This window comes from Sinohyriopsis cumingii, chromosome 7 (assembly GCF_028554795.1).
Source record: "Sinohyriopsis cumingii isolate HCF-2022 chromosome 7, ASM2855479v2, whole genome shotgun sequence".
Classification (NCBI taxonomy): Eukaryota; Metazoa; Mollusca; class Bivalvia; order Unionida; family Unionidae; genus Sinohyriopsis; species Sinohyriopsis cumingii.
In genome coordinates this window covers 62365374-62391766 of record NC_142967.1, presented here as the reverse complement: position 1 = coordinate 62391766, position 26393 = coordinate 62365374, and the positions used below count along the sequence as shown (strand labels likewise).

At 34.1% G+C, this 26393-nt stretch overlaps 1 long non-coding RNA gene across 1 annotated transcript; it reads right to left on the bottom strand.

Moving 5' to 3' along the window:
- Positions 1-310: 310 nt before the first annotated feature.
- LOC149795379 (uncharacterized) lies at positions 311-14462 on the bottom strand. Its single transcript, XR_016422318.1, has 2 exons — positions 13931-14462; positions 311-1013 (listed from the first exon to the last, which is right to left on the bottom strand). It is a non-coding gene; the product is annotated as an uncharacterized LOC149795379 (long non-coding RNA).
- Between the last annotated feature and the right edge of the window lie 11931 nt (positions 14463-26393).

Here is a 26393-nt window from a genome sequence, read left to right as displayed (position 1 = left end):
AAATTATGTGCTCTGGGAGAAAGGAGTGCAACATTTTTGTCTTCACCATGAAGGAATTAAAGGTTGTTTCAATAAAATTTGACAAGGACTTTATTAGACAAGATATTAACTAAACTTAAATAATTTTTTGAAAGTCATTTCTAAGAAGCATTAATCAATGATCACTTTTACAAGCAATATTACAGCTATGACTTTTAAGTTTAGGATCTAACATTATTGTATTTCCTATTCATCCTGGTTTTTATCTACATTGAAACCAGTAATTGAATGGAAGACAAACGCAAATATTGGGTTCAAAATGATGTTTTTTTTATTAATATGACATATTCATATTTTATAAGCAATCAAGAAAACCCACACAATAATCAGAGTGCATAATTGTGTATCACTTAAATTATTTTGAATTGTATGTTAACTGTGGTATGTACTTAAGTACATGTAGTAAAACACCGTAGAATTTCAATAAATGTATTTGTTCTGAAGGAACCATATGTATTGTTTTGTTAAACCATTCTATTGCACACACAAAAAACCCACAGAATAAGATGAGATGTTTTTCCGAACATTTAGCGTTTTCTTACCAAAGATATTTAGGCATGTCTAAGTACAATCCCATTGCTAAAGGAATTAGTAAAAGTAAAGAACACTTATTTATGTTGCCAGTGCAGATTCTGTAAGGGGGTTTCACAGAATTTGGCATGTCTTTGCTAAACCAATGATTCTTTCAACATGGACTCGTTTGCTTGCGATTCTTCTATCTTTTAGCACGCTTTTGGAAGACAACCGATTCTTGGCTGATAAAATGCTGATGATTCTCCAGTTCGGTATAAAAATGTATACCCTGGGGATCATTCACTAAATTCTGGATACAAAACATTGGTCACTAAATTCTGGATACAAAACATTGGTCATTAAATTCTTGATACAAACATTGCTTTATCAGCTTTGTGTCCCACAATCCCTTGTGCTGGTTTCTTAAGTCTGGGTTGAAGCAGGGATGTAGACTGGATCCACTGAAATAAAATTGTAACTGCATCTGGTGAATTTCAAAGTTATCACAGACTTACAGAAAAAAAAAAAAACTATAATAAATTTTGCAACAACATTTGAGTAACAGGTTTGTCACAGAATTGTAACCGAGTGGGTTTTTGGATGAAATGAACAAGCCAAACACAATGTAAGAAAGATGGAAATTTATGAATGAGTTAATAATGATAAATATATGATGTAAAAATACAATTGAAAATAAACAAAACAAATATTGAATAAAATGAAGTGCAGATCCAAGAACCCTCATGGGCTGCACTTACCCCTTAAACAGTATGTTGTTCAACAAGAACAAAATTATAAAGATTCAAAAATAGTCTTTGAAACAACTTAAGATTCACAATAATCTTTGACACACCTAAAGATTCAAAATAATCTTTGACACACCTAAAGATTCAAAATAATCTTTGACACACCTAAAGATTCACAATAATCTTTGACACACCTAAAGATTCACAATAATCTTTGACACACCTAAAGATTCACAATAATCTTATCACGACTAAGATTCACAATAATCGTATCACGACTAAGATTCACAATAATCTTATCACGACTAAGATTCACAATAATCTTATCACGACTAAGATTCACAATAATCTTATCACAACAGACAGCGTTGTTGTGGAAGCTCCAGATGACTCCAAGAAACTTTAGACGGCTTCGTACAGCTTCGGACCGCTCTAGTTATATTCACAATAACATTTCATATACATTCACGGCAACAGACACGGTCAGCTACCATAATAGACAGCTACTATAACAGTCAGCTACAAACAGTCAGAATCATCTTCAAACACAGTTAGAAACAGCTTCCAACACAGTCACAGCTGCCAACACAGTCACAGCTGCCAACACAGACACACAGACACACAGACGCAGCTACAGGTTCACATACACAGCTATAATAAAACCAAATGGGACATAATAGTTTATGCATAATTTCTATATATATGATATTACTTTTAAAAAATCTGCGTTGTAGTAAACATTATTACGCGATAACACAGTACAAACCGAATAAGCTTCGCCTATCAAATAAATAGAATGTAAATTTAACACTTACCCCTATGGCTGGAGAATAAAGGAGAGTGTATACTCCTTGACGTGATCCAAAAAATGACCAGTGTGGTTTTTCGGGAATTGTCTTACTTAAATCCATAGGAGAGTGAGTACAAGTCGGGGTAGAATACCCGTGCACCTCATGTTAGTCATGATACCTGACACAAGTAATATATCAAATAGACACACAAAATTAAGTGTAAAAGTTGCATGAATGGTAAATTGACTGCAAAAATAAGTCTGAAAGTTGTTGTGTCAATGGTAAATAGACACACAACATTAAGTCTAAAAGTGTTTGTGTGAATATGAAATAGACACGCAAACTTCATTCTAAAAGTTGTGTGAATGGTAAATGGACAGGCACAATTATGTCTGAAAGTTTTTGTGCGAATTTTAAATTGACAGACAAAATTCAGTCTAAACGTTGTTGCGTGAATAGCAAATAGACACACAAAATTAAGTCTAAATGTAGTTGTGGGAATGGTAAATAGACAGAAATAATTAAGTTTAAAAGTTGTTGTGTCAATGGTAAATAGACAGACAAATTTTAGTATAAACGTTATTGTGTGAATGGTAAATTGACAGACAAAATTACGTCAAAACGTTGTGTGAATGGTAAAATGACAGACAATATTCAGTCGAAATGTTGTTGTGTGATTAGCACATAGACACAAAATCAGGTCAAAATAATGTTGTGTGAATGGTAAATTGGCAGACAAACTTCAGTCTAAGTGATATTGTGTGAACATCAAATTGACACACAACATTAAGTCAAAAAGATGTTGTGTGAATGGTATATAGACATACATAATTAAGTCTAAAGGTTGTGTGAATGCTAAGCTGACAGACAAAATTAATTCTAAATGTTATTGCGTGGATGGTAAATTGTCAGCTAAAATTAAGTCTTAAAGTTGTTTTGTTACTGGTAAATAGGCAGACAAAATTCAGTCTAAAAGTTGTTATGTGAATGGTAAATTACCAGACGAAATTCAGTCTAAATGTTGTTGTGTGAATGGTAAATGGACAGACAAAATTAAGTCTAAATTTTCTTGTGTGAATGGTAAATAGACAGATAAAATTAAATCTAAATGTTGATGTTTTAATGGTTAATATACTGACAAAATTTAGTCTCAAAGTTGTTGTGTGAATGGCAAATAGACACAAAATTAAGTGTAAAAGTTGTTGTGTGGATGTTAAATTGACAGACAAAATTCAGTCTAAAAGTTGCTGTGTGAATGGTACATTGACAAACTTCAGTCTAAGTCATATTGTGTGAACAACAAATGGACACACAACATTAAGTCTAAACGATGTTGTGTGAGTGGTATATAGACATACATAATTAAGTCTAAAGGTTGTGTGAATGCTAAGTTGACAGACAAAATTCAGTCTAAATTTTGTTGTGTGAATAGCAAATAGACACACAAAATTAAGTCTAAATGTTGTTGTGTGAATGGTAAATGGACAGACAAAAATAAGTCTAAATTGTCTTGTGTGAATGTTAAATCAACAGACAAAATTAAGTCTAAATGTTGATGCTTTAATGGTTAATAGACGGACAAAATTTAGTCTCAAAGTTGTGTGAATGGCAAATAGACACAAAATTAAGTGTAAAAGTTGTTGTGTGAATGTTAAATTGACAGACAAAATTAAGACTAAATGTTGTTGTGTGAATAGCAAATACACACACAAAATTAAGTCTAAAATTTCTTGTGTGAATGGTAAATTGACAGCTAAAATTAAGTCTTAAAGTTGTTTTGTGAATGGTAAATAGACAGACAAAATTCAGTCTAAAAGTTGTTATGTGAATGGTAAATGAAAAGACAAAATTAAGTCTAAAAGTTGTTGTGTGAATGGTAAATTGACAGCTAAAATTACGTCTAAAAGTTGTTATATGAAGTGTAAATTGACAGAAGAAAAAAATTAAGCCTAAACCTTGTTGTGTGAATGTTTCATTGACAGACAAAAATTACCGCTCCGGTGGCCTAGTGGTTAGAGCGTCCGCCTCGGATGCGGGAGGTCGTGGGTTCGATCCCCGGCCGAGTCATACCAGAGACTTAAAAAATGGTACTAACAGCTGCCTCGCTTGGCGTTCAGCATTAAGAGGTTAGTGTTAGGACTGGTCGGCCTGGTGTCAGGATAATGTGACTGGGTGGGACATCATGCTACATGTCTGCGACATGATGCCCCAGTGCTAGACATCACTATAAGCTGCCACATTGCATACATCGTAGCGATATGACTGAAAAATTGTTAAAGCTACGTTAAAAATCAAAATCACATCACATCACAGACAAAAATTAGGTTTGAAAGTTGTTTTGTGAATGGTAAATTACGAGCCAAAATTAAGTCTAAAAGTTGTTGTGTGAATGGTAATTAGACAGACTAAATTCAGTCTAAATGGTAAATTGACAGACAAAACAAGTCTAAAAGTTGTTGTTTGAATGTTAAATTGACAGACAAAATTAAATCTAAAAGTTGTTGTGTGAATGGTAAATTGACAGCCAAAATTGATAAGCTAAACAAGAAAAGCAAAAAGAAACCGTACAAAAAAGATGCCAAAGTAAGATAGGAAGGGAAAATGTAAAAAAAGAAAAATATTATAGTTTCGATAAATTTAACGGTTTGATTAAAGTTTTGGAGGAACTTACGTATTTATATACATAAAACTTGATACGAATAAACTGGAAATCACACGAAGGAACGTAGATCAATGAGGATAAGAAAAGCAATAACAATTAGCTAAAATTTATTAAGTTCTAAATAGCCATTCTTAAAGATGTAGTGTAGGTGGAGGTTTATGAACGAAAACGGTTACTTGTGTGCACCCTCCGATCTCGTTCTCTAACAGAACAAATGGTGAATATACTATACATATTGTAACTTATTAAAATATGGTGCAAATAAATCCATTGACATATTGGATGCATTTTTCATTGATGGATGACCTTACCAAAAAATGATTAATGCCCCATGCTATGTGTTTGGTACATTTACCGTGGTAAATCCGCGATGGAGACTTTTTCCTTGATAAATTCTTGAACGCGTTCCACGTCTTGTTTTATTCGTTCGGGATTTTTTTCTTCCAGGCACTTCGTCGAACACAACAAGATTATTTAACGACGAGCGGTGATTTGTCGCTATCTGTTTTAATTTCACTATATGTTCTTGCTTGTCAACGTGATTCGCTAACGTGGTGTGTTTACGCGCCGTGGCATCGTAGCTAAAATCTCAATGTACATCGTAACACGATGGATCATTCGCAGATTGCGCGACTAAATATAATACATCTCAAGTGAGCCAACGCTCGATAAGATTTAACAACCGATTCTTTTCTGACCCGGATCTGCCAATGATGATGACGCATACGCAATTTGAAAATGCCGCGCCGTGCTTCTTTTCCGTGGTTTTGTTACAACGTGCTAAAAAGTCTATTACCGTAAGTGGACTGTGTTTTCAAACTAATTGGTGACTTCATTTAGTACTTTTTAAAAATACAAATAGCATGAGTTCGTATTGTGTGCTCTGTCATACTCCAATATGAACCAGGGATGCAACACCGATCATGATGACAAATGGAAGTTGTGCCGCCAAAATAATATGTACATGATGCGGAAAGATACAATATTCATTCACAGGTACTAAAAGATAATGCCTATATAACATCTGCGCTTGGAAGAGTTCTTGGCGTACCGTTCGCTAAATATCCAGGAAGAAAACGTATAGCTCGATATAATTAATGTGGACCTGGAACACGTCTGGATGACAACGATATATCACAAAGTTGAGAAGAATCAGTAAAATGAATTGATGCCGCCTGTTATCGACATTACATTGATTATACGAAAGATTCATCTGATACACGCATACTCTTAGGAAAATGATTTTCTTGTAACGTTTTAGGAAATAATTTGTCTGGTACTTTTAACACATTGCTAGAAAGTTCTCTTCGACATACCCAGTGTAATGACACGCACTCCTAGTGATGTTGATATTATTTTTCACATCATTGGGGACGGGATCAACTGTAAAAGGAAGGTGAACTCTCATGAAGTCTAACGAAAAGAACTTATTTGAAATTTTATAAAATCACATTCCAGATACAGAAATACATGTAGATAAGTTTTACGTTTTAGATCTAAAAATTACATAAAAATGATCAATTTTCTTCAGTCATACCTACTTCATACAATTCTGGAATTTCTCTATTTTGGAATATAAAATGAATAATTAAATGTCAGACAAGTTAAAAAATCAGAATTAAATGTTTCAAACTAATGACAAGCTTATTTACAATAAAAGTATTTTATTGAATGTTTGATCTAAAATACCAAACTATTATTTCATGTAACTTAAACATATTTTGTTGTGATATTAATTATCGTTGCAAACCTAAAGAAAATCTTGCAAATACAGGTCGGAGTTTCTTAGCTGTTAAGGAAGGTGAACTTTGATTATGAAATCTAATGGAAAGAACTTGCCGGCACAGTTTAACGGGGTTCTCCGAAACAATCATTACCGCCAGGCTGCGCTCATCAACAGCCGGGTTCTTTTCAAACCAGAAGAGGCGAGCATCCATAAGCAACAGCAATAAAGAGCGAGAAAGCTACATGAAGTAGTTAGCTATTTCCATAGCATAATAATGCCTCCGGAGTATTGCGTACCCCAGTGCACAAGCAGAGGGGGTCATACATTTCCCTGGTTCCAAAAAGATCGGGTTAGATCTTGGATGGTGGCTATACGGAGAGACTTTTGGAAGCCCACGGCACACAGTGTTGTGTGTTCCAGCCACTTTGACTCGTCTGATTATGTCTGTGAAATATCGTCTGGTAAGTTGCTTTACACAACTTATACCTTTAATCAGTTCTCATAATATTTATTGATATTTATGAAAACCAAATAAATAAATATTTATCATTTATCACAGTCTTTATGGTTGTTTTGAATAATCATGTTTTGGTCTGCTATCACGTATCAGTATCAATGACCATTAATGCGAACAGTTGAACATAGTATACGCCTAATGAGAACTGTAAACACACTCTAAAATATACAATACACTGTATATTGTTTCCAAATTAGAATTTAAAATCTTGTCCAAGTCAAACACTGGTAAAAAAATATAATTGTCACCAAAGCAGACTCATCAGTGCTGTAGTGTGTGTTGTGCGTTAGTGGCCCATCGATACTGTGCTTTTGCAATATATTAGAGATAATCACACAATACAGTTTGGATGTCAAGAAACAGTTTCCTCAACTCCAACTGAAGAAACAGGTACAGTCAAGAATTTATGACTTTTACATTTTTGGGGGTGATTAACTTCCATCTTCCACCGAAAAGGGTGGTGTACGTACCACCAATACTGCCATTCATTATATCAGAATGATAAGAAAACTGTGTTAACAAAACCTTTTCGCTGTTTGTTCATTTGTGTTACATTCTGTCAATCACTAATAAATAATTTTAAGACTGTACCATTTCAACACTTCCATGTGAACCAAATCCTACTTCCAAATGTACTGTTAATAATGAAACTGATGCACTTGATTTGTCTTAATTAAAACCTTGTCACAGAATAAGGCAAAGAAATAACTTGGTGTTGTCTTAAAAACAATTAGACTATTTCTCGTTGTACATACGTACAACGTTATATAGGGTGAATGTGTTTTTCCAGGTAAGAGACTGTATTACATGTACCTAGCCACAGATTATATTCTGTTCCGATATTGAGGGCCTCATGAATGCTTTAAAAATCACTCATGACCCACAAGAATGGAGACTATTTGTGGACTCTTCGAAACTGAGTCTCAAGGCTGTGCTTTTGCACAATGGAAACATTCTTCCATCTATTCCAGTAGCGTATGCTGTCCACATGAAAGAGACATACGATAACTTAAGGCAGCTACTGAATTCCATTGAGTATAACAAGTACAGCTGGCACCTCTGTGGTGATTTGAAGGTAGTTGCCCTTTTAATGGGACTGCAGCAAGGATATACAAAATACATGTGTTTCTTATGCGAGTGGGATAGCCGAGCAAGGGAAATGCACTACATGAGGAAGGAATGGACTCACAGGCAGAATGTAGCCATTGGAGAGAAGAATATCCAACACCCAGCTCTGGTTGAGGCTCAGAAAATCTTGCTACCACCCCTTCACATCAAACTAGGTTTGATGAAGAACTTCGTGAAAGCCATTGACCGGACTTTGCCAGCATTCCGATACCTGCATGAAAAATTCCCTCGACTCAGCGAAGCAAAGATTAAAGAGGGAGTTTTTGTGGGTCCTCAGATTCGAGAGCTTTTCAAAGATGACCGGTTCAACAACTTGCTGGAAGGTGACGCGAAACAAGCATGGAATGCTTTTCGCCTAGTTTCTACAAACTTCCTCGGAAATGTTAGGGCAGAAAACTATAAGGAACTAGTAGAAGACATGTTGATGAAGTATAAGAAACTTGGCTGCAATATGTCTCTAAAGATTCACTTCCTTCATTCCCATTTGGATTTCTTTCCTAGCAACTGTGGTATTGTTAGTGATGAACACGGCGAACGTTTTCATCAAGATATCGCAACAATGGAACAAAGATACCAGGGAAAATGGTCCACTACAATGCTGGCTGACTACTGCTGGACACTCCTCAGAGATGCTCCCGAACAGCTGTACAAGAGACAGGCGAAGAAATCTAAGATGTAGTCAATGACTTGATTTTTTATAGGTAGGCTATTACAGTTGACCTTTTACTATTGGAATGCATTTCGTTATGTAAACATTAATTTCTTGCAGATTACAAAAAAACTAGAGCCAATTTTGCAATTTGACTGTCATATTTGTGTTCAGTACATAAAAATTGATAAGAATTGACTAATTTTATTTCAGTAACATGACTTTTGTAAAAATTTGTTGTCCAGTGATATCAGATTACTTTCCTTTCTGAAGAAAGGCTCCAATTGCTGGTGGCGCTTTCGATATGCAGTAATTGTGACATCTTCTTCTAGAAGATTCCATTGTTGGAGTCTTGATCCTAGCAATTCTGCCTTGTTCTTTGATAAGTCCAAATCACGAATCAGGTCATTTAGTTCTTCCTGTGTTATTCTGTGTGGGGTTGATGATGCACCACAGTGAAAATCTGGATCACTGCATGCTGATGGACCAGGAGAAGAACAGGTCGACTCACCTTTGTCTTCGTCAGATGAATCAAGAGAATATTCTGCTGGAGGTTCTGGAATAGGAAGTCCCTCACCATGTGGAACTGGTCTCAATGCAGACGGAATGTTTGGGTAGACTATTCTCGACTTCTTTCGCTTCGTTATTCCGCCGGAAAGAGGAGGAACCAAGCAGAAGTAACAGTCATTTAGGTGGTTGCTTGGCTCTCTCCACACCATTGGGACTGCAAACGGCATTGATGACCTTTTGCAATTCAACCACTGTGAAAGCTGTGTTGTACATGTAGCACAGCATATATGCGGAGCCCAAGGCTTGTCTTGGTCACCAACCTTGCATCCGAAGTAAAGATATGCCTTCTTTACTTGAGAATTGATACTTTTCTTCTGGTTGGCAAATGTCACTTCCCCACAAATATAGCAAAAATTGTCCGCGGTATTAACACACTTTCGAGGCATTACTGTTCTTTATTGTACGTAAATGGATAAAATAATAAGTTTTATGTAACAGTAGCTTGAACTGTCTCGCACAACGTCTAAAATATTTTAAATGCTGAACCTATCTGATTGGGCTTTATATAGTACACTGCTTACGTCAGCTTCAGCAGCCGCCTGGCATTAGTATAATAGGCCTACACATGTATAGTACACTGCTGACGTCAACTTACTTCAGCAGCCGCATGGCATTAGTATTGCATTGCATCAGAAAATGATGCAATCAACTGTGGATGATGTGAGCATGATGGTATTATGCAATGTTACATCATTATTCCGGATGTTGCTGCAGTCCTACTGGAGAAATTTACACAGCGAAACATAGAAAATGAGGTATATGAATATCTTCAAAACGAGAGCCAATACAAATTTTTCACGGTTATATTCGTGTTCGGCACACCAAAATACTACAGATTAGGGCCTTTTCAAGTCAGTAATGATTTCACTGTTGACCAGTGTATTCACACAACAATTTTCAGACTGAATTTTGTCTGTGTATTAACCATTCAGACAACAACTTCTAGACTTAATTTTGACTGCCCATTTACCATTCACACAACATTTAGACTTAATAGTTTGTGTCTATTTGCTATTAACACAAGTACTAGACTGAATTTTGTGTCAATTTGCCACTCACACAACAACGTTTAGACATAATTTTACTGTCAATTTACCATTCACGTAACAAATTTAAGACTTAATTTTAGCTGTCAATTTACTATTCAGACAATAACGTTTTGACTTACTTTTGTCTGTCAATTTAGCACTCACACAACCTTTAGACTTAATGATGTATATCGATATACCATTCACAGAACAAATTTTAGACTTAATTTTGTGTGTCTCTTTGCTATTCACACAACAACGTTTTTGTGTGTCTATTTGCTATTAACATAATAACATAAAGACTTAATTTTGTGTGTCTATTTTCTATTCACACAACTTTTAGACTAACTTTCGTCGGTCTGTTTACCATTCACACGACAACGTTTAGACACAATTTTGTCTGTCAATGTATCATTCACACAACAACATTTAGAATTAATTTTTTCTGTCAATAAGCATTCACACAACTTTTAGACTTATTTATGTATGTCTATTTACTATTCACACAACAATGTTTAGGCTGAATTTTGTTTGTCTATTTTCCATTCACACGGCAACGTTCAGACATTATTTTGTCTGCACATTTAGCATTCACACAACAACTTTTAGACTTAATTTTGTGTCTCTATTTGCTATTCACAAAACAACTTTTGGACTTAATTTTCTCTGTCTATTTACTAGTCACTCAATAACCTTTAGACTATATTTTGTCTGTCAATTTACCATTCACACAACAACATTTAAACTTAATTTTGTCTGTCAATTGTTTGTCAATTTCGCATTCACACAACTTTTAGACTTAATTATGTTTGTCTATTTAATATTCAGACAGCAACTTTTAGACTGAATTTTGTGTCTATTTGCCATGCACACAACGTTTAGACTTACATTTGTGTGTCTATTTGCTATTCACACAACAACTTTTAGACTGAATTTTGTGTGTCTCTTTTCCATTCAAACAACAACGTTCAGACATTATTTTGTCTGCACATTTAGCATTCACACAACAACTTTTAGACTTAATTTTGTGTGTCTATTTGCTATGCACACAATAACGTTTAGACTAAAATTTTTGTGTCAATTTACTATTCACGCAGCAACGTTTTCATATTTTGTGTGTCTATTTTCCATTCACACAACACCTTTTAGACTTAATTTTTGTCTGTCAATGTACCATTCATGCAACAACTTTTAGACCTACTTTTTGTCTGTCAATTTAGCATTCACACAACAACGTTTAGACTGAATCTTGTCTATTTACCATTCACACAACAACTTTTAGGCTAAATTTTGTCTGTCTATTTACTATTCACACAACAACTTTTGGACTGAATTTTGTGTGTCAATTTTCCAATCACACAACAACTTTTAGACTTAAGTTTGTGTTTCTTTTTCCGTTCACACAACTTTTAGACTTGCTTTGCCTATGTACCTTTTACACAACCACTTTTACACTTAATTCTGTCTGTCTATTTACTATTCAGATAGTTTAGACCGTGTCAATTTGCCATTGGTATATCATCTTTAGACTTAACATTTGACATGAGGGCTGGGTGGGGCTGGAAAATGGGCATTTGTGAGTCGAAATAGCTCGTGCCCAATTTCAGACTGTCACACATTTGACAATCAGATATGCTTAAAGCGAACAGAACATGCACACACAATTGTCTGACATGATTTGATCCTTATTACAGCTTTATCAAACTGCATTTTATCGTGAAGAATGAATTTAACTAATATGTAACGTGAAAAATATCAAGGCACGTAAAGAAATGGTATCGTTCTATGCGAGATCAAAACTCAGAGAGTGAGATTGTGAGATGGTCTACATTCTGTACGATATTCCCTCACTATGAAATATTGCAGTTATGTCGGCTCATTTATGTATACGATAATTTCTCGCTATATAAAATATCAAAGGCATCTTTGCACAGTTGTGTGCCGATTAATTAGATTGTTCAGAATTACTTCCATATTATTTCACCATAAAAAGGACCTTGATATCTGTCTTGACGTCCGCATTAATCTTTCAGCTTTTTCAATGTTTCGCTTTCTTCACTCGATAATATTACATTCTGGCTGTCTTTCATTGGGCAAAAACAGAGAATAGTTTCCTTGTAGTATGTTGATACCGGATACATTTCATTGAGTGATGTAAAATACGTGTTATTTTAACTGATGGTGAGGACACGAATTAAAATGTTTTGTTCTTTACATTACACTAGGTAATATATCTGAAACTAACATAGGAAAATATTTCCTCTGGATCATATACAATTTTGCTCCGTAATCAAAGCTTTGAAGATTAGCATCACTCTTCAGCACCCATATTCCTTTTGTAAATTTACCATAACTCAAGTCGTACAAAAGATTAAAAGGACAACAATTAAAAAATAGCAGCGATAAAGGGGAACAACAGCAAGTCATTTTGAGCGAGACAACACTAGCGTTTTCAAATTGTCGACAAAATGAGATATAGATGAGCTAACCTCGTACATACACTAGTGTTGAATCAATTATATTTGACAAAATGTAATATTCGTCTTTTTATATATTACATTTTTTCTTTAATGCCTGAGTAAAAAAAAAACTGTTGACATTTTAACTCCTTCAGATACATATATTCAAGCGTCGCATGGCCTGATGGGAAATCTTGTAGTTTCGTATTTTGAAATACAAGGTAAATAAAGTTAACCTGTAAAAATATACTAGGAACGGAAAATAAATATGTAGAATGTTTGCCAAATTTTTTTTACTATCTTAAGGCTATAGTAGACATCTTTGGGAAAATAAATAATCTCTCAGACAAGTCACAAAGTTACACTATTTGAGCAGCATTGTTATTACTTCCATTGACATCGTGAATGTTTGTATAATAAAGTAGATCTATAAAAGACAAAAATCATGTTACCTTGATTGATAAATTGATTCTATGTAATTTCTGCACTAATATGTTTGACTAGTAATTTAGAGAGCATACCATTCGTACCCTAATGAATCCATGAGAAAACCACCCAACAATTACACAACGGTAAAAAAACACCCAACAATTACACAACAGTAAAACAAACCACCCAACAATTACACAACGGTAAAACAAACCACCCAACAATAAAACAACGGTAAAAAACACCCAACAATTACACAACGGTAAAACAAAACACCCAACAATTACACAACGGTAAAAAAATCACCCCACACTTACAAAACGGTAAAACAAACCACCCAACAATTACACAACGGTAAAACAAACCACCCTACAATTACACAATGGTAAAAAAACCACCCAACACTTACACAACGGTAAAATAAAGATTAACTATGTGTGGTATTATGATTATGTCTTACTCATTTTAGATTTTAATTCTGTTTTAATATCAACATCCAGTAAAACAGAAAAAACTCGGTCAGTATAACCACCACTACTAGCATCACCACAACCAATTATCACCATTATTAGTACCGTGTTTACTGATATTACCTGTGTGTACAACAATTACACGATCGTAGTACCAATTACTACTACTACTGCTAGCATCATCACCACCTTAAAAAACTCACACAAGCTTTCACGTCGTCATTCCATCCGATGAAAACATTCTTTGTCATTATTCCTGTTTGCTGGCGAATTTGTTTTAAGTCCAGGTTGAAGACTGAAACAATCATTATCCCCATGCCTCGAGCACACTAGCTGAATCCAGGCTTAGACTGAGAACACTAGCTGAATCCAGGCTTAGACTGAGAACACTAGCTGAATCCACGCGCAGACTGGGTACACTAGCTGAATCCAAGTCTAACTGAGTACACTGACTGCATTAACTGAATCCAAGTTCAGACTCAGTACAAGAGCCGAATCTAAGTCCAGACATAAGAAAAAGTCATGAATCCAGTGATCTGATTTAAATAAATTCAATTCTGAGTTATATTTTAACAATCAAACATCGTACGTCTTGACTTGAAATTTCAGACTTAAGGCTGAAATCAGGATCATAAGATTTATATTGAGAGTTTTATTGTAACTGACTCATAGTGTTTCTCATCGAGTCTCATTTGTTGTCCTGAACAATTATATCTAACTCTTCCGCCATATAGCATGAAACGGATGCTCGTTTACTTTCAATATAGGGCAGCCATTGTTCTAGTTAGCCATTTTCAGTCGCAACCCTAGTTCTCACTAGCGTGACTCAGGTGCTAGTCAACCCTCTGTTAATTAACCATATCAAAGACAAAATTCAAATGTTTCTCTAACCTGTTCAGTTACCATCTGGATGTGAATCATTGCGAGATTTGATCAGGGGAGCAAGAGCATGCCACATGAGCATAAGCACCTAGACAGAATTTTCACCACATAATATATACAGTGTCAGCATTTTAAAAACAGACGAGTTGAACAACTGGAAAAGATGGCTCTGACATCACATATTAACATCCGGGTCTACACCAGAAGTACAGTCTGATCAGCCTCTGGAAAAGCAGTATTTATCCGTTAACAATCTACATAATGGTGCGTCTGTCTTGTGCAATAGGAGCAGGTCGATAAAAAATACAGGCAATAGGAAGGTGTACAATTTTAAGTAAATCTCTGATGAAGGGACACAAACGCATGGAAAAGGACGATCGTATGTCAATGAAAGAGTTGCACGATGTAGTTATCTGGAACAAAAATTTGTAGAATGGGGATTGCAGATTTTTCTCTCATGGTTATTTCGATGAAAATTGGCAATGAATTGTGCTGCCACATGCAATTCAATTCTGAGATTTATTATCCGATACCAGCGCCTTATGTGGGAATTAAAATGAATCTCCTCGAACTCATGTGTCGACCCTAAACCCATAAAGCCAACAAAACCATCAAATCTTTAAATAACATTTTCTGAATCACCAGTCAAACTGGTAAGTTCACAAGAATGACATATATTGTTTATATTTAATTTTCTTATGTTGGTAACCTCCATAAAGGAATACTTGTACACTCAATTATGGCCCAATATCGACGTTTAGGGACCGACCTTTTAATATTCAGAGGAAGTTAGGGTTTTCTTATTTAATCTCAAGATATAAAAAAAAATTCCAACAAAATAGGGCTGATTGATATTTTTTACAAATCAGAGCAAGAGTACTTTTTTCAAACTATCTGAGGGTCGCATTTTGGTTTCTCCAAAAGATAGAGTCACAAGAAAAATTAATGACCGGTCCCTTTCCTTACTGATATGTTGCTTCAGCAACATATGATGATGAGGATCGTTATGACGATGAAGATAATGACGATGAGAGTAATGATGATGATAATAATGATGATGATAATAATGATGATGATAATAATGATGATGACAGCAAAATCAAATTGTAATTATGTTGTGCTGATTAAACTGTCAGTTCAAGGCAATACTTTTGCAGCGTAATGGTCATATATACTGTCCGCTGTATTTATTGTTACACTGTACCTCTAAGTGCTACCTGGATGTAAGGGATGACGTCATGACATCTTTTCCTTCAGCGACCATGGAACGAATTCTATATCTATACAATTTTGAAGGAAGATAACTGCAGGTTTTAAAACTTTATCTATAATGAGTAAGCGGAGCGTTTACCGATTTTTTGAGGGTAGAGAAAACTAAAATGCACGTTTTCAATCCTGCATCGATTCTCTTCTAATAACTTAGTAAGAGTATAGTCAAACTAGGATAAATAAATATCTCAGATTGAACCAGTATAAAAAAAATTGACAGCATAAATTAATTTTTATTGGTTTACTTTCTCTACAGTAGGATATAAATACATAGAACAGACATCGTTTTAAAAGTAGAATTTTAACCGGATTTACTAAATTTCTTTTCCTCTATTGCATTTCCCCTCTCTTCCCGCCGCCCAAACTATTGCCATTCATTCTCGTCATACAAACATGGAAACATCAGTTATTTTTACAAAGATCTTGCTGCGTACATCATATTGGATGTTATTACATATTACATGTCAGTCCTTCAAGTTGAGCCGATATTTGGAATCATTGCATGACTGCAGCTTTCTCGTCTGATGTTTCTCGTGTTCTAAATTCTGGTAACGCACGGCTAGACCGTGGGGTACAAGTTATTGGTATTCCACAGACGGGCCTGAACAAGTGAAATATTGATTAATAAGATATGTTGTGCTGGGCAGATGGTGAAGCAGAGTGATCCTCTCATGGGAGGCGAAAACATCCCAGTAAGAATAAGAGGTGTGCGTGTACTCCTGAGAGAGAGAGAGAGAGAGAGAGAGAGAGATGATTATCTTAACATCATAATACCATATTCGTCGTTCCATCCTACACTAGTCTATGGGGCTTAAAGTCTCATTCGTACGTATATTCTCTTTGCTGCATCTTCACTGCTCATACCATTAAAAACGTCTTAATATTACAAGATTGGGCATAATATTTCAAAGCCTTCTCGATCTGAATCACACGTAATAAATTATATTCAAATATGTGCATTTTACAAACAACTTTTAATGTTTTGTTCTTGTTGTTGTACTTTTTAAAAAATTTCCACGGTTTTCCTCATGGTCATACTGGCTATTAAAAAAACAGACCTTATATATATCTTAGGTATTTTTCAAGGAACCTTTAAAAAAAATTTTTTTGGTGTATGATTGATATGTGTAATATGGGTTATAGAGTATAAAGCTTGGCCCTACTTTAGATGTGCAACTCTCAAGAAAGTGTAAGCTCCGCTGGGTTATTTTCACTTTCTAGATTTCAGAGGTACATTGTGATAAAAAAAGAGCCCATGACATTTTTTACATTATATATATATTTAGTAATTCATTCATTGACCTTTCAGAAGATGGTATTGTCTAGTCTGGCAAAATTCATTTTCCTTATTTAAATAACTGCTAAAGATTGTATACTTTAGACTGATTAAGACTATTTCTTTTAGCACAAGGAAACAGTCATTTCAGTTAGTTGTGTGCTTTGATCAAATACAATTTCCAAAAGAACAATATCCAAAGAAATTTCAGTACATGAAAGTAATATACAGGTATACCAATATTCTCTCATTTGTGCATGTTGCAAATGTAAACAACTTCACCTTACATCAACCACTCTTTCGGAAGTTCATAAAATATGTAGAGCGCCCCCTACAATGTGGCACTGTTTGAGTAGTTTTGATGAATGCTTCACTCCAAAGAGTAACAAAAAGTGATAAAAATATATTTAAAACTCAACAAACCAGAGAATATTTAGTTGACTTGAGAAATTACGTAAAATGCAAACAGAAAACAACTGAAAATGATACAAACTCTTACAAAGGAATACGGGGCCCCGAGTGGCCGAGTGGTCTACAATGGATCACTGCCGTCTCACCTCTGTCTGCGTGGGGTCGAGTCTCGGGTCGGCCAATGTGGGTACGTGTAAAGCTTGCCAGTAGCTTCTCGTGGGTCTGTGGTTCTTTCCGGGGGTTTTCCAGGTCTTCCTCCGCCATTAATACTGGCTGCCACTTACAGCCTATCTTGTGCTGAAAAATGGCACTAAACCCTACAACAACAACAACAAAGGAATACATGTACATAACACATGGATATACGCTGGTAAGCAACAAAAGGCGATATGATTTTTGTTTGGTTTGTCTAAATACGAAAATTTTCTCAAATTTTGGTTCGGTTCGAACATATTTCACAGCATTCCATTTAGCCACCACGTCGGCACACCTTACTTGTGTCAAATATTTGATTAAACGGTCATAAATTTAATTATATTTGTAATATTCAAAATTAATTTATGACAAACACAGCCGTTTTACTTAAAAAATAACAAAAAGTTTTCAAATAAATTGGTCAGGAAAAATCAAAACATACTTTTAATATAATTCACTTCGTAACAATATAACTCGCGAATTTCCGTACGTTCGTCACTGACGGAAATTACCGATGTCGGTACAGTGAAAAAGTACCTTGCTACGCACCGCCGGAAATATACCGCGGTAAACCGGAATACCGGTAATAGCGGATAGAGTCATTATGCAAAATACGGTCAAATGTATGCCTTGAATGTTTTAAAAACACCCAATTCAATAATTTTCAAACAGAGATTTGCATTTATTCCTTCTGAGTTAAATTATTGACACAAAATCTATGGTTAAATGTGCGCTACATTCACTATTACAACCAAGTTAATTTAAAACCATGTATCAGTGGGTTGTAAAACTTAAATCTCAAATCCAAGTCTATGGTTGACGCAACTTTTATACAGAAGATCAGCATGTAGAATTTCTATAATTAATCAAAGAAGGTTGGACTTATGCTTACGTGCGACAAACGGCTGCTCCACTAATTTGTCTGCTTCTTGGCTGGATTCAAATAATTCATCTACCTGTTTATAGTATTCAAATAACTAATCTACCTGTTGATTTAATTCAAATAACTCAGTTGTCTATTTACTGAATTCAAATAACTCATCAACCTGTTGATTGAAATCAAACAACTCATCTACCTGTTGATTGAATTAAAGCAACTCATCTACGTGTTGAATGAATTCAAATAACTTATCTACCTGTTGATTGAATTCAAATAACTCATGTACCGGTTAATTGAATTCAAATAACTCATCTACCTGTTGATTTAATTCAAATAACTCATTTACCTGCTAACTGAATTAAAATAACTCGTCTACCTGTTGACTGAATTCAAATAACTCATCTACCTATTGACTGAATTCAAACAACTTATCTACCTGTTGATTGAATTCACGTAACTCATTTACCTATTCACTGTATTCAAATAATTCATCTGCCTTTGACTGGATTGAAATAACTCATCCGCCTGTTGATTAAATTCAAATAGCTCATTAACCTGTCGACTGGATTCAGATTATCATCTCTGTCACTGCTATATATTTGTGTTTTATTCTTGCAGATGTTCTTTTTGTAGAGTGGATATCAGTCGTTAATTCTTTCAAGAGACCCATTCTCCCACATCTTCTCTAGCCAAGGTTCCGATACGTTAACTCTGTCTACACCTTGGCGGTATGAGCAGATATTTATGTGCTTCGGGTCTGTGAATTTCATTGGATGTGGCGGCAAGCCACCACAGCCAATCAAAATCAATTTGCTCCAATTTGAACACTGTTCCTACATGACTGAGACAAGGTGAGCACACAACTTGAATTTACTCTTTATTTAGCAATTTTTTACTGCCGGTTCTTGTTTTGTACAAATGCCTTTTACTCAAAATGCACCTGTAATGGCTTCTCTCTGGTACGTAGTCATACAATTGATATTAAACTTACAAAGTATCCTTTTGAAGTCAATAGCCTCCACCATTTTCGGCCGATGTACAATGCACCGCTGTTACACGCTGCTGGTTATATGGCATTGCATACTAAGGACGAAACTCATGAAATCCAATCGATATCGCTAGGACAAAGCACTAAAATATCTGCTCGATCCGCCAAGGTGTACATAGGGTTAACATATCAGAGCATTGGCTAGCGAAGATGATTCTCTTATTGTGCCTCACCTTTCTTTATTCCGTTATAATCTTGCACCTCAAACAATGAATGCTTTAGATACTTTTAGTTCGTAAAACATTAAAGCATCATTTCAATTTTATTTGTAAGTTTCACTTGAAGCATGAACTGTTATGTTTCGTATTTGTTAAGAGAAAAGCTATTATAAGTGGGGAAAACAAGTGTCTAACCTTTTCGCTTATCTAATATGTAATAAAATAGGTTTAAAACCAGAGATCAAATGACCTTGCACCTTTTTGGTGCCTGAATTATTTAAAGAGCACACTCCGAAACTGACTTTACACCACCTCTACAGTGGCATGTAATCAGCTATTTACATATACAACCTCTTATTGTCTCCAGTAGCCATTGTAAGTATCAATTATCTTGTAGAAAATAAATTCATACTAAGGTGGTACTGAACAAGAAATGTTGGCACCTGAGACAAGGATTAAAGTAGTAAAATAATAATAAATAAAGAAGGAACATTTGTATGTATGATGTCAGGTAAAAGTAATATAAAGACTTGATAAAATGCCAGAAATTAAATTTGTTTTTCTTGTTTTAAGTCTTTGTTTTTAACAAATGCACCAGAAGTAGCGACACAGCCATCGTTGACAACAACAAAAAATGTTTCCCTTGCACAAGTAAAAAATTTCCTTATCAACAAAGTCACTGAAGCATGAAATATAGGCCGCAACAACCACTTATTGTATTATCAAGATACATTCCCTCACCAAATTTTCTTAGGTAGAACTGTATGCATATGACATAACAAAACCTCACGCGTCACGAAATGAACCCAAGAACTGAGTTTCTTTTGTTGTGAGGGTGTGATACCAAAAGATATGCAGATTATCATAGATTTTACAATTCAAGCAGAAGGTTGGCCACGTTTAGTCCACTCCCAGTTGTAGATACGATGAGACCCAGTGCAAGCTGTTGCCAATAACTAGTAAATAAGAAAGGATGAAATGATGCCAGACTCTTCATGCGTATATTCCTTTATTTTTGCGGATACCAACGCCAACACAGAGTGTAGTACGAGGCGAGCTAAAACGAATCAATGAACTAATATATTTTGAAGAGCGCATTTAATATTTTCGGAGAAATGAAGGTTGTTTGAAGCGCAATAAATTGAGATCTAGATATAACCGAAGTAACTCTCAAAATGTACCATCCAAAACTTTCCGAAAATTTGAGAATACTGGGCCCCTAATTTCACTAACAAGAAAGAAAGGAAAGAAAACAATCAATGATGATACACTCTATAATGTGATCGTCTTTACGAAAGTTAGCGCTATATCATTTTCTTCAAAGAAATTATATGTTCTGAATGCATTTAAAGCATAATTTAACTGTACTCCAGGACAACATTGTGGTGATATCAACTAATCCTTAGTACAAAATCGACAGTCTAACACAAGAACTACTCTTATATTTGTCATAGTCATTTGCAATCGAGCCTTTACTCTAAGATTAAACTATTTAGAACTATTTAGTCAACGGTTTTTCTTTCGAATAAAGAATTTTTATTATCTCATTTATTTTCATGTTAAACTAGATGCGCGGTGATCTAACACTGACTATTTTAACCTGAATGCAAATAAAATGGGGTACTTTTCAAACAAAAACGTGAGTTTTATTTTGAAATAAATCTTGTAACTTTATGCACTAAATACTACTTTGTCACTCAATAACATGTTTTTGCGGGACGGTGACTGGTAGATTGGTGTCGTCTTTCATGATTGGCATTTTCTTTGTCTCTGGAATGTTCACTCTTTGCAGTGTACTTACATTTGTTCTTTCTCGTGTTCAGTTTTGATTAGACGCGTACTTCACCTAAGATGTCGACCGCTCCGGTGGCCTAGTGGTTAGAGCGTCCGCCTCGGATGCGGGAAGTCGTAGGTTCGAGTCATGTCAAAGACTTACAAAAATGGTACTAACAGCAGCCTCGCTTGACGCTCAGCATTAAGAGGTTAGTGTTAGGACTGGTGTCAGGATAATGTGACTAGGTGGAACATCGTGCTACATGTCTGCAGCATGCTGCCCCAGTGCTAGACATCACTATAAACTGTCACATTGCAGACATCGTAGCGATATGACTGAACAATTGTTAAAGCTACGTTAAAAACCCAAATACACACACACACACACACACACACACACTCACCTAAGATGTCCGAATGTTTTGTTCATTTAACGTGAATAAAGTTAAACCGAATTAATTTGTTTTTTAATTCACCGCTAATTTTATTGTATTTCTTTCCAATATATTAAGTCTTTCATTCGGAGTCAGTCATCCTGGATGAGATAAACCACAAATACTCAATAATTATTTTAAAGTACACAATGACCAGGTCATGTGGGAGTGTTATACCGAACGTTTTGAACTGGTGACAAATACCTATAAATGGCTATTATTCCGTTTATGCCTTGTAAGGTCATTATGTGCCCGCTCCGTGAACTACATGACACAAAATGAGTGCTATGGTTTAAGTGCCTTTCGAGGTCATTGCATCATTTTGACCATATGACTTCACACGAATACATCCGAAACTACTATACATTATAATTATTGCTAAATAAACGACGGTAGTTGTTGTTGTTGTTCAAGGGCTTAACGCCATTTTTCAGCACACGATAGGCTATACATGGCGGCCAGTATTAATGGTGGAGGAAGAACCTGGGAAAACCCCGGAAAGAACCACCGACCCACGAGAAGCTACTGGCAAGCTTTCTCATATACCCACATTGGCTGAATCCGAGACTCGAACCCACGCAGAAAGAGGTGAGATGGCAGTGATCTGTAACGGAGAGCGCTTTAGACCACTCGGCCACTCTGGCCTGTAACGGAGAGCGCTTTAGACCACTCGGCCACTCTGGCCCCCAGACGATGCTAGTATATATATATATATATATATATATATATATATATATATATATATATATATATATATATATATATATATATATATATATATATATATATATGTATACATATATATATACATATATATATTTATGTATGTATATATATATATATATATATATATATATATATATATATATATATATATATATATATATATATATATATATATATATATATATATATATATATATATATATATGTATATATGTATGTATGTATATATATATATATATATATATATATATATATATATATATATATATATATATATATATATATATATATATATATATATATACATTTATTTATTTTTTTGCTTCACAACTTCGCCAAACATTGACCAAGTCCAAAAGTTTCACATTTAGCTTTCAAATAACCCGTAAACATGCAGTTATAAAGACTGTGCATGTGCTCACATGTACATTTATAGGGGTTGCTTAAAAAACAACGGTTATGAAATGTTTTCCACTTTATCTTTTCCGGCGACGTTTCAGAAACTCAAAAGCGCTTGTTTAAGTAGGAGATAATTATTTCTACCTACTTTCAATTATAAAACTGTAATCTAGGCATTCTTTTCAGTTAAAACTATTTACTGTGTATAGTTTATGTTGTGGTCATTGGAAGTCATTTGGCCAAAATACATGGTGTAATAATTAAGAAGAACACAAACATATTATAGTACGTAGATATTGTAGAGGAGACCAGCCATGAGCTTTGTAAACCGGATTGAGTGTCGCGCTTTGATCTCACAATGAAAGCGCCATACACTGGTCTAAGAAAATGCTCCGATATTGACACAAGAAATAAACAGTAATATTTAAACAGAGTACTTCCAAAGCCATGTTTGAACATAATTTCCTGTCAAAAAAAAAAAAAAGAAAAAAAAGGAAAAATAAACATGTTGGTGTACCTTTTTTGGTTTTATTTCTTTTGTTTGGTTGTACTTCTTTACGTTGATCTTTATGTTTGATTCCAGTGGGTAAATACTATATAACAGAAGTCTGATGATGACAGCGTTAATAATATATAGTGAAGACATTAATGTATTTTCTCTATTTCTGTTACATCGTTTTCAGTTGTTCAAAATTTAATCAACTTGTTCTACTTTGCATCAACTTGTCCTACATTTGAATCAAAATGTTCTACATTTTAATCAACTTGTTCTACTTTTGCATCCAATTATCCTACATTTGAATCAACTTGTTCTACTTTGCATCAACTTGTCCTATATTTTTATCAATCTGTCCTACATTTAGTTGACTCGTGCAATATTTATAAAAATATTGTTCTATATATATATCAACTTGTCCTACATTTTTATCAATCTGTCCTACATTTAGTTGACTCGTGCAATATTTATAAAAATATTGTTCTATATATATATATATATCAACTTGTCCTACATTTTTATCAATCTGTCCTACATTTAGTTGACTCGTGCAATATTTATAAAAATATTGTTCTATATATATATCAACTTGTCCTACATTTTTATCAATCTGTCCTACATTTAGTTGACTCGTGCAATATTTATAAAAATATTGTTCTATATATATATCAACTTGTCCTACATGTTTATCAATTTGTCCTACATTTAGTTGACTCGTGCAATATTTATAAAAATATTGTTCTCTATATATATCAACTTGTCCTACATTTTTATCAATCTGTCCTACATTTAGTTGACTCGTGCAATATTTATAAAAATATTGTTCTATATATATATCAACTTGTCCTACATTTTTATCAATCTGTCCTACATTTAGTTGACTCGTGCAATATTTATAAAAATATTGTTCTATATATATATCAACTTGTCCTACATTTTTATCAATCTGTCCTACATTTAGTTGACTCGTGCAATATTTATAAAAATATTGTTCTATATATATATATCAACTTGTCCTACATTTTTATCAATCTGTCCTACATTTAGTTGACTCGTGCAATATTTATAAAAATATTGTTCTATATATATATCAACTTGTCCTACATTTTTATCCATCTGTCCTACATTTAGTTGACTCGTGCAATATTTATAAAAATATTGTTCTATATATATATCAACTTGTCCTACATTTTTATCAATTTGTCCTACATTTAGTTGACTCGTGCAATATTTATAAAAATATTGTTCTATATATATATCAACTTGTCCTACATTTTTATCAATCTGTCCTACATTTAGTTGACTCGTGCAATATTTATAAAAATATTGTTCTATATATATATCAACTTGTCCTACATTTTTATCAATCTGTCCTACATTTAGTTGACTCGTGCAATATTTATAAAAATATTGTTCTATATATATATCAACTTGTCCTACATGTTTATCAATTTGTCCTACATTTAGTTGACTCGTGCAATATTTATAAAAATATTGTTCTCTATATATATCAACTTGTCCTACATTTTTATCAATCTGTCCTACATTTAGTTGACTCGTGCAATATTTATAAAAATATTGTTCTATATATATATCAACTTGTCCTACATTTTTATCAATCTGTCCTACATTTAGTTGACTCGTGCAATATTTATAAAAATATTGTTCTATATATATATCAACTTGTCCTACATTTTTATCAATCTGTCCTACATTTAGTTGACTCGTGCAATATTTATAAAAATATTGTTCTATATATATATATCAACTTGTCCTACATTTTTATCAATCTGTCCTACATTTAGTTGACTCGTGCAATATTTATAAAAATATTGTTCTATATATATATCAACTTGTCCTACATTTTTATCCATCTGTCCTACATTTAGTTGACTCGTGCAATATTTATAAAAATATTGTTCTATATATATATATCAACTTGTCCTACATTTTTATCAATTTGTCCTACATTTAGTTGACTCGTGCAATATTTATAAAAATATTGTTCTATATATATATCAACTTGTCCTACATTTTTATCAATCTGTCCTACATTTAGTTGACTCGTGCAATATTTATAAAAATATTGTTCTATATATATATCAACTTGTCCTACATCTGCATCAGCTTGGTCCATATTTTGTTCAACGTGTTCTAAATTATTTATCATTAATTCTTTCTTTTTTTAATTTTGTTCATTCAAATCTGTAGTTTTTTTTATCTTGAACCCTCTTTAACATCGTCTACTTTTCTACGATGTTTAATTTTAATTTTTTACAGTTATTTTTTAGTGAATGATTGATTATGCATCAAATTAAATGCATCCATACTATCAGTGTGCTTACCTTTTTTTTACCTAAGTTGTTTGATTCAAAGTTTCTCTCGTGGAGTGCGCACAGTGGGGAAAATCCTTAAGTATAACGATTTATTTATTTTCGAAAAAACGAAATTGACTAATATGGTCAATAAGTGCCAGTCAGTGAACTAAATCAGTAATCTAAAATCGTAATTCCGTTGAAGTTTTATATATTTTCTTTTGTTCGAAATTCAAGGTCAGTGTCTACACTAAACGTCTGATAGTAGTTCGTTGAACTCAAGCTGTAAATCATTTATCGTCTGTTCCATGGTTTTACAAATGCAGCTTGTTTGAGGTAAAGAGCAATGCTTGGATGGATCAGCATGCTCTTTTCCAGGTCTGGGTATTGGTATTACTGCCGTC